The following is a 10,329-nucleotide window of genomic DNA, read 5'->3' as shown; positions in this document are numbered from 1 at the left end:
TTCAGATGGATAGCACTATGGTGTAAAGAGTAGTAAATGGTCAGAAAATGCCATGAAAGCCACAATCACCGTAAACTACATGTACCTAGCTTCTGATAAAACGTAAATCAGAAAGCAGAGAATTAGTAATGCATGCTTATTGATTACACTTTGACTACAAAATTGATTATAAAAAGGATAAAAAATAAAGATGCTTGCGTTGTCCTGTGTCCTTTATGATCCGAGAAGGTGATTAATTGATAGAGGTCTGAAGTGATATACCCATTGATGGATGTGGATTGTATATCATCAGGCAGACAAAGGATATTTAATACGTTTCCATCCTGACGACCGAGAGGGGTGTGGAATGTAATCCGTGAACAAATGGAAAAATAAACTTAATCAAGACGGATATATATTTGAGTACATGTTTCCCAGTATAGATACCGTATGCTAGATTCTGGTCATGATAAAATAGGATTATAAAAGATAAAACCCCAAGCTGTAAAATACCCAGTTATAATTGTACACATTGATGGCATTTGTCACCCGATGTCCAGTCCATCATTATGACAAACAAATCTGTCGGATAAGAATATGTTCGGCCTAATTAGTTTTACTCTCCTGTTTGTATTCTGTCTGGTGAGGTGGTGATCGGGCACATCGCGTTTGTTGTACTGACTGCTGACTACAGCTCAGCCTACTGACCACTGTCTGAGCGCTGACCCCTGTTTAAAGTTGTTGTTGTTGTATATATAGGTTTTATGGAGTCTAACAAAGACGTAAACCTTATTGAACACCATTGTGTCTACCTAAATCATATCATCCTCCGACTGTCTCCTGTATCGATTTAAGTGGGGAAGCAGTTCTTACTTATAGCTTGCTGGTATACGGCGTTTTATGTAGATTGTTGAAACCATGTCTACATCGAGGGACGGTATCACATATAGCGATATGTCTGCAACCCATGTATATTTCTCTAGAATTGTATATTCTGCCAATTAAGAAAACGTGTACAACAATTATAAGATGATACGTTTGTCTACACCTTTGAATAAAATCGTTCGTATGTTCTTGTCATTAAATCTGATAAATATGTTAGATCGACTATCATTTAATTCAAATATGTATTCAGCATTCTATCATTTTCAAATTTCGATTCATGTTGACACTAGTGTTATGAATCAAAATGTGTTTCTTTTTTAAATTTCAGATAATAATTTTCATTTAAAAAAATCAGTATGCATTTTGACACTGCAAACTACATATCAAAAATAGCTTTGCTTTAGCGCTTTCAAAATATGATTGTGCATTTTTCGTCTGTATACTATTTTTGGTAACTTATCATAAGTTACATGAACATTAATAACCTATGAGCAAACTGTTGTTCTAATTGCTTGACTACTCTGTGACAGTGTATGTACTTTTCATCAATGAACGAAAAGTTTTAAAATGATTACTTGAATTAAAATTTATTTGAAAGATAAGAGATAATGAAAGATGACGTGACTAAATGAAAGCGAGAATACACACAAGTCTTGTTACAGGTTACTATTCCATTTTTACTCTCCAACAAGTTATTAATGTTAGATATGTACCATTGTTGCATTCAACCTGCATGTACCATATTGTTATGCTGCAAATTTAGAACTTGCTTCCATAGGAAAAATGAATTAAAAGCAGGTACATGTAGTATGAAAATATAAATTCCTAGGAGACACAACACCATCCACAACACCATCATATATTTCTCTGAACAGGACCATGCATTCATATTAATGGTCAATGCTGGCTACAATGGCAATGTAAAATAAATAACAAAAATGTAAACAACAAACAAAACATAGATCCTAATTTTGTCTAAAATAATAACAGTTTAGTAAAGTGTGAAGATTCCATTACTCTGGACGTTACAACGCTGACCCTTCTTTATGTAATAGCCACGATCTAAGCTGGCAGGGGTCCAGTTACCGCCAAGGTAGAGAGTGATGGAGTAAGGATGGATCAATTAAACTCTAGCCTGGGCCAAGTAATAGAGAATAATAGTGTCAGAATCAATACGTGTTATGTAACAAACATTGATTTTCTTACCCAAACCGCCACTGGTAAATAGACACAAAAAGATAAACTTAATCACTATTTAATAGACAGACTGGATTGATGAATGCTACTTAATAAAATTCCATGGGAAACCTTGTAACCAATTACGTGTTAGCGAATGTAAAATAAGGCTGAATCCACATAATAAACTCACCCTGCTGCGGGATTAGAAAGTAATGTATCTGCTGTTCAGACCTCAGATCAGAAAATAAATTCATTTTGTAAAACATTGCAGGTGTACTGGCTTACGCCGATTAAGATTCACGGATCACTTTTTTAATAAATATATGCTGTCACTTCTTAAACCAAGACTGTAACTATCACTATTTCAAAGCAACACCGACTTGCTCCTTCTAACTTTATTTGGGTCGGTTTTTGTATCTTATATTTGGCGTGTTCTCCTCTTTTTATCATATTCGAGGATCAGTTGTGATCTTGTCGTTGTGTCTCCTATGCATTCATTTCATATTAGCTTGTTTATGCGGTAAATATAAACAAAAAAGCTACCAACCTTTTTTCAAATATAGACCAGTCAATCTAGCCATAAAAATAGCTGAACCTCAAACTAATTGCAACAGAAGCAACTATGCATTTTTCTTACTCCCTGATATGTAGTAAATGATGTATTAAAATTCCCAAATAATCCCAAAAGGGGAAAATTGAAAAATATTAGCTTTTCTAAGACCTATATAGCCTCGCAGATAAGCACTGTAGATTAAGGGGGTAGGGTAATAAAATTATTCTTTCTTGGAAAGTATTTATATGTACACAGTATATACTTGCAATATTACAATAAAGATAGATTAAACTTTGTTATGATATATGTTTCTGTAAAAATCATTCTATCATGAAGGTCAAATAAAGGTCAAAACTGACAAATAGGTCAAAAAATGATGAAAAACCAGCATTGTTTTCAGACTTATTCTCTTGTAGGTTTATAATGCATTATATCACTTATATCATTTTCATCTTTGCACAAAATTAAAATAAATTCATACACACTACAAAATATAACCATGGCAACTATATAATGTCCAATTACATTATTAGCTCGCCTCTCGGAGCTTACGGAATCACTTTGGTGTTAGTGTCGGCGTCGGTGTTAGAAATCCCATGTTGAGGTTTTGGTTGTGTGTTGTAATAATCATGCTATTTTTAACAACTGACATAAATTTCTACAATATTCTTGGATTAAAATTGCTGTGATAAGTATGGACAAGCATTTAAAGAAGGACAATGCTGGATTTGGATAATTTCAAGAGGCCCAATTGGCCGAAGTAGGCAGGTTAATGTTTTGGTGCAAGTGTTGTATACTATGTCATATGTCAGAACTGACATTTAAAATTATTTATTTCTGCAATAATTTTGGTTTATAATTGTGGTATATGGACAATGACTTAAAGGGGGAAATGCTGGATTTTGATAATTTCAAAAGGCTCAATGGACCAAAAAGTTAAATTACACAATGACATTGCTATATTTTATACATTGGCCAAAGGGATTTCTTTGATGAAGGTAGTCTAATACCAAGGTTGTATCTTTCCCATCCTTTCGCACATGGACTTCGAACATTCTTTGTGTTGGTCATTGGTTATATAATTGACCTCAGTGGTGTGATAACTAAAATCACATAAAAATGAACATCAACTACAGAATATCTATTTATTAATTACCATATCCACCGTAATTAGCGCCCAGGGCACTTACGAATTATAACAAAGATTAAAGGGGATGCTTATTAGGTAACGAAAATTTAAGTTGTGGACAAAAAACCTCTAAAAAAGTCAGACATATTTTTACTCTTTCCACACTCATTAGTACGTTTATCTGTCACAGTGGACATACATATGCCAAGTACTCATAAGTGGAAGACTCATAAGTAATATATGGAATACGATGCCTGTAAGCATCACACAGTTGTAAAACATCGCACTATAAAAAGGCCAAGACATCCGCTATACAACACGAATATACCACAGTCTCCCAAAACACGCACCACGCACTTCATACACACAACACACAACATACATGGTAGGTCATCCTTACATGACCTTAGCTGTTGATAGGACGTTAATTTAATCAAACAAACAAGCAGGCAAACAAAGAAACAGACAAACAAATCAATTCCTCCAGAAGAGGGGAGGGGCGCCAATTACGTCGTATACAGTATGTATATAAAGAACTAAAATGAATAAGAAACGGAACCAATATATGAGGTCAAATTGTTTAAAATGTAATTAGCGGAGTGATGTGACAGTATTGTCCTTGTACCAATAGCTTACCTTCAAATAATACAGCCTCATGTATATTATGGTTTGTGTCGTGGGGATTGGTTGTGGTCTACAACATTATGTTGACGTTGTATAAAGTGATATTCTAAAAACTAAGAACGGCTTATATTTTTAGCGGGAACCCACTGGTTACATTATACGTTAACTTCCATATGTGTGTAGAAAAGCGGAGTTCAATTTTCATCTATACTTTAAAATAAACTTTAATCAAATCTAATTACAATCGGACTTGGGACCAGAGGAAATAATTCGTTATAACAGAAATTCGATATAGAGTTTCTGAAACTATAAGTTAATTAAAGTCATAGCCCAATTGCACCCCGAATCAACGTAGTTATCAAGCTAACTCACAAATTTCGAAGTCAGCAACAATGTCTTCTTTGGCAGATTTTCCATTATCGACAATTAATTGTACACTTGTTTGATCGTATTTGATTTTCTATTAATTAGTTCCCTTTTTAGAACCCAAGTTTCACTTTAAGACAAAGCTACATCCAACACTTTCTGGGAAAAAAATTGTTATAGAGCAAACATTTTCTTGAAGGGACCATGAAATCACTCCTATTAAAAGATAATTCGTTATAAGGAAATCCGCTCTACGTTTCTCAAAGAAGTATACATAAAGAGGAGGCAAAAACCCAGGATTTGAATTTACGTCTTCGTAATAAATAAAAATGGGTATCAAGCAGATTCGTCGTAAGGAAGTTTTACTGTATATTGACTTTATTCATCACTGTGTGTATTTACTACTTATTCAGAGCTACATCTATATGCCCTTTGACATTTATTTAAAATATTTATTTCATTTGCTTGATATTGTTGTTTCTGGTTATTAATAAGAAGGTGTAAAAGTCTATAACATGATGACTAGTTATACTGTACATGTACATCCCCAACCCGGCAAGTTCACTTTTTAATTCTGCTTCTTCCAGTTTCATTTCTAAATATTTCCTCAAATATATAAATGCTCTGATTGGACATTGTTTTACCATCTTTGTGAATTTGGTAACCGAACTCCACTAAAAGAGTTTATACAAGAGTTTTACCACACAAATTAGCAATTAATTGTGGTTTAAAGGAGCCCCATAGGTCTTTTTTATATCGCAGATTTTAATAAAGCTTTATTAGAGCTTTATGCTCCGTTAACTTTAATGGACGTTTGTGCAACATCATATTTTCTGGAAATGACGTCATCAAGTTAATGACGGTTTAATGAAGGTTTAATCCTCGATTAACTTTAAATAGACCTTTGAACAACTGGCCCCAGATAAGTAAAAACATGGAACTAACTGATCATTAGTATCTGTTATATGTAGAGCTATGACACGTATTAAGAAATAAAGTGCCAATAAAGTAAAATAATTACTAACATAAAAGAAAATAGTACAGATGAAATACACGGTTCAAAACAAAAACAATAATGAGGTCACAAAAAACCAAACCACTCTTCGGAATAAGTATTAAATATTGAATTTTATCGCAAATATGTGTAAAATGGAAATTTTGATCAATATCGCGCTAGTACAAACAGGCTTCCATACTTTTTTCGTCAATGAAACAGGGTTATCAAAACTGGCAAACTTTTAAAACTTAAATAGAGTCTACATCGTAATGACAGAACCATTACTTTTTAAAGATAAATTAAAGCATACACTGACAAAATATTGAAATTAAGATATGTTTTATTTAACATAAATACAATTATGTCGTCGTCATTTTGTACTTCCTTCGGGTAAGTTACCGTCACCGATCGCTAACCATTTCAACACTTATTGACATCTGTGAAGCACATGGTATTATGTATAATATAACTTAAAATAATCATGAACTAGGCTCACACTATCATAAAACCTGCCAATAATGCACGATTGTCAATAATCAACGCTTTTGTTTATAATGAATTGTATTCGTGTGTCCACTCATGCCAACATTGCAGCTCTTTTCCGCCTCCTTTGTGGAACTCTTCCGATCTACGGCGGCCCATACGGGACACATTTACCGGCGGTTTAGATGGCTTTATAAATAGGTAAAATTAACCACTTTCCCCTTATGGGATTTTTTGGGAATTTTTACCAGTTACTTATAGTCGAAATCTAAAAACATTTCCACAAAAATAATTTCTGTTGCAATTAGTTTGACGTTGAAACCTAGTTTGACTGGACTAATAAGAATGTAAAACGAATTCCAAAGCCGAGAACATAAATCGTTATTTATTCTACATTCGTTACATAACTTGATTATGTATTTTGAGCATGACTAACGAATGCAATTTTAAATGACAAGATTAAATGGAAAACAACTAAAATAAAAATTTGATTGGGTTTTGTTTATCGGTTCAAAGTCTGATGTCGCTTTTATAGAAATGTATTTGAATTTATGTCAAACATGTCTATGACAGCACAGGAGCAAATGAAAACGTTTTAATATTAGATGGTCTTGATACATAGTTTTAGGTTGGAAGTAACCGATTGTGACCATCGGTATGTGGTCTTATTAAGCAGGTAGTCGTTATACAGAGCTAAGACAGGTTTTACAGTAATGCTTGTTATAGTTCCATGAATGATATCTTTCGGATTTTACCTATGTAATTCCAGCTGTAGTTATATAAACTTTATTTGTGATGACTGTTATTACAATGTACTTGTATCCATTCGCCAATCACGGCAATGAAATAGCTATAATTGATTTCTGGGCAAGAATGAAGATAATTGACACCGAAATCATAAAATAATTACGTAATAATTAGCATGAAAGGATGAGGATATCCAGCAGAGAAAGCATGTTATTGGTCGCATGTGTTTAAACACAGTGTATTTCTAATGTAACAAGTCCACACGATCATGTTGGACGTTTTAACTCCGTACAACATTCATGTAGATTATCTAAAGCTATTTTGTATTAGCAGATGAATAATTGAAAACTACCTTTCAAATATGTTTTGAGTGAATTATTCAACCGGTACCTGATATCACCAAATACATGTATATCCACCCGATAAGGATTAAAGATTCTTTGGATGATAAGTTTGTTAAAGTAAATCTTTTATTATTACCATTTACTTTGGAAGTTCATTGGATCATATATTCAGGATCTGCGATTAGCTGTTCCTATATGTTCATGTCGAGAGTCGTCTTATCAATAACATGGTATAACGGGGCAAATCACTTAAACAAATAAATTTTAGCTCTGGACACAGAGAAATAATTGATTTTGTGTAGAGGAGTTTTATTATTTGTTTCTGTAATGGAAGCGCTGTTGTCTACAGCATTGTGTTTGGACTATCAGGCGACTTTTGGTCTAATCGGATAATCCTATCCCAATATAAAATAGAACAATACTCCCAGACACACCATATTCGTATGTCCTCAAATTAGGAACCACCACAAACGCCACACCAACTACAACCAGCCAGTATCGCACCCAAACCTTTTTTGTAGATCTCGAAGAACTGTTTTCGGTCTGGTGTATTCACATGCTTTTTATCACTGCAGTATAACCATGAAATGCTAATGTATTGCTGTCTATTGATAACTTGTTGATTTGAAAGCAGCCTAACCATATATCATTACAAGTGCAAAATAGCATGTCGACAAAGCGGCAAACTATTCAATATTTAATGGAATTATTAAACACATGGACTTTTTCCTAACCCGATGCGTTCGACACAATAGGTAGAAACAACAGCCCTGTTAGTGTATCGCACCTGTACAATGGGTCATCGATTATCGTATAGGCTGTACGTACTCCAGTTGGTGAATAGTTGATGATGGGGTAGGACTAAGTCATATTTGAGCATCGCAGCTAAAATACTTCAATAACACGGTACCTACCCACCAGCAGGATATGGTAAAAAGAAGGTCATATAGATAGGAAATGGCGTTAAAACCGATACTCAAGCTAAGAGGGTTATGCTATTAAACATAGTAAAGAAAACTTTGGAGATAAGCACAAATCGATATACTGAACATGCCTTTAGCTTAACATTGTTTCCCTTAACAACATATATTGGCCTCGTTAACCTATTTGGCTGTCTTGGCCTTCTAATCACGATACCACGAAGGATATGACCCGAACGCTCCATTTCTTGCTTAATTTATTGGAGCGTAAACCTTGTCTTGTCAATTACTCGATAAATAAACTGTCCCCTGTATCGAACTATGATACGAAATATACTTAGAACAGCAGGACTTTCTCCTTGCGAATGAGACATTTGGCGTCATGGAATACGTCACAATATAATATTATATTTTGTCTTTAGATTAAAAAATAGTATTTGATATCATTTATAGATCATTGCAAAACATATATATATAATCATTATATAGTGTCCGAAAATATTAAACCATGATGAAACTGATTGCCTATGGCACTAGTTAAATGATATCGATATCACACCTGAATATATAGCTATTAGGAAGTAACACCAGTCAACCTTTTATGCCTAATAATCATTGTTTGACTAATTTGCCGTAGTTTTTATTGACAATTTACGGCTATAAACCTCATCTGAACTTCCGCAAAATCTGCGTTATTTCTGCCTTGAAAATTGTTTGTAAATATGCTGCTGCGTTAACTGTTCCGGCAATGTTTATTGATTTTACTATTTGTCAATCGATTGATTACGTTTGCCCAGTATTGTTTGGTTGACTGTATCCTTGTTTCTTCATGCTCCACCACATTTGGACCCCAAAAAAGTGGGAAAACAAACGAGCACAAGGTAGGTATCAAATATGGCCTTTTGTTGATGTCACTGCGGTATTATACCGTCCAGGTAAAATTTGAAATAGCGACCGAAGTCCTTATTTCAATTCTGTAGAACCATGTTAACCAAATTTAAGTTCTTCAACTTTACATAAGGTATGGTATAAATGTTTAGACGATAAACACATACATGAAGAATGGCCAGCAAACATCTTCCCAGTTATAATAATTCAGTAACATGTTCAGTTCTAATAATTCAGTAACATGATGTTGTTTCTCTGCAATTTAGACAACTTTATAACTATTAAATACATATTGATATTTTCATGATCATTTTGACATATTCAAGATAAATGTACGTAACAAATAGCGGACAATTACTTAACAAGAGTAGTAATATTACAAAATTTATGAAAGGGAAAACATAACATTGGAATAACTTGGCATTTGAAAGTGATATCACTCAAAACTGATGCCGCGACGTGATAAAACATAATGAATCAATGATTGAATATAAGTGACAGCGAATTGTTGGTATAGTCTTATCGATGACGTCAATGTAACGTGGAATGCGCATTAAGAGTTGTATAAGAAAACATGTACTGATGTCAGTAGTAGTGAAGTTATCTTCATCCACGTGAAATAAACATGCTGTGACGTCACGTCTTCAGATGTGCGCTCGTAGGTTGTTTCCTCACGAGGATAATCAATGCACTGTGATAAAATGGTCGCCGGAGCTTTCGGGAAAAGGACAGGCACTGCCAAATACCAGCTGTATAGAGAAAACAATAGACAATAAACAATACAGGGCTGTTAATAAAATACCATCGGCGTGAGACTGTGGTAATGGTGATGGAACTAGAGAATACCACCGGCGTGAGACTGTGGTATTGGTGATGTAGCTAGAGAATACCACCGGCATGAGACTGTGGTAATGGTGATGGAACTAGGGGTCAGGATCTGTATCCTTGCTAAGTTTATACCTTTCAATGCTATACCAATACTTCATTATAAATGCAAAAAGGAGAAAACGGCACTACAATATTAAAATATCATTTTGTACTTTGATAACGGTAGAAATAGCAGTACATTGTACATCCATGGAAATTTATACATAATTGAACTAGTGATTAATGTCTTGATAAAGGGGCAGATCGCCTCGAAAATTTGACAATTTTGTTTTGTCCACACGGTTGGAATTACTTCCTTGTCCCATATTACAAATGTACAAACATTGACATAACCGACTACGTTGATG

Source organism: Argopecten irradians, chromosome 9 (assembly GCF_041381155.1).
Source record: "Argopecten irradians isolate NY chromosome 9, Ai_NY, whole genome shotgun sequence".
NCBI classification, from domain to species: Eukaryota; Metazoa; Mollusca; class Bivalvia; order Pectinida; family Pectinidae; genus Argopecten; species Argopecten irradians.
This window is presented reverse-complemented; position numbering follows the sequence as displayed.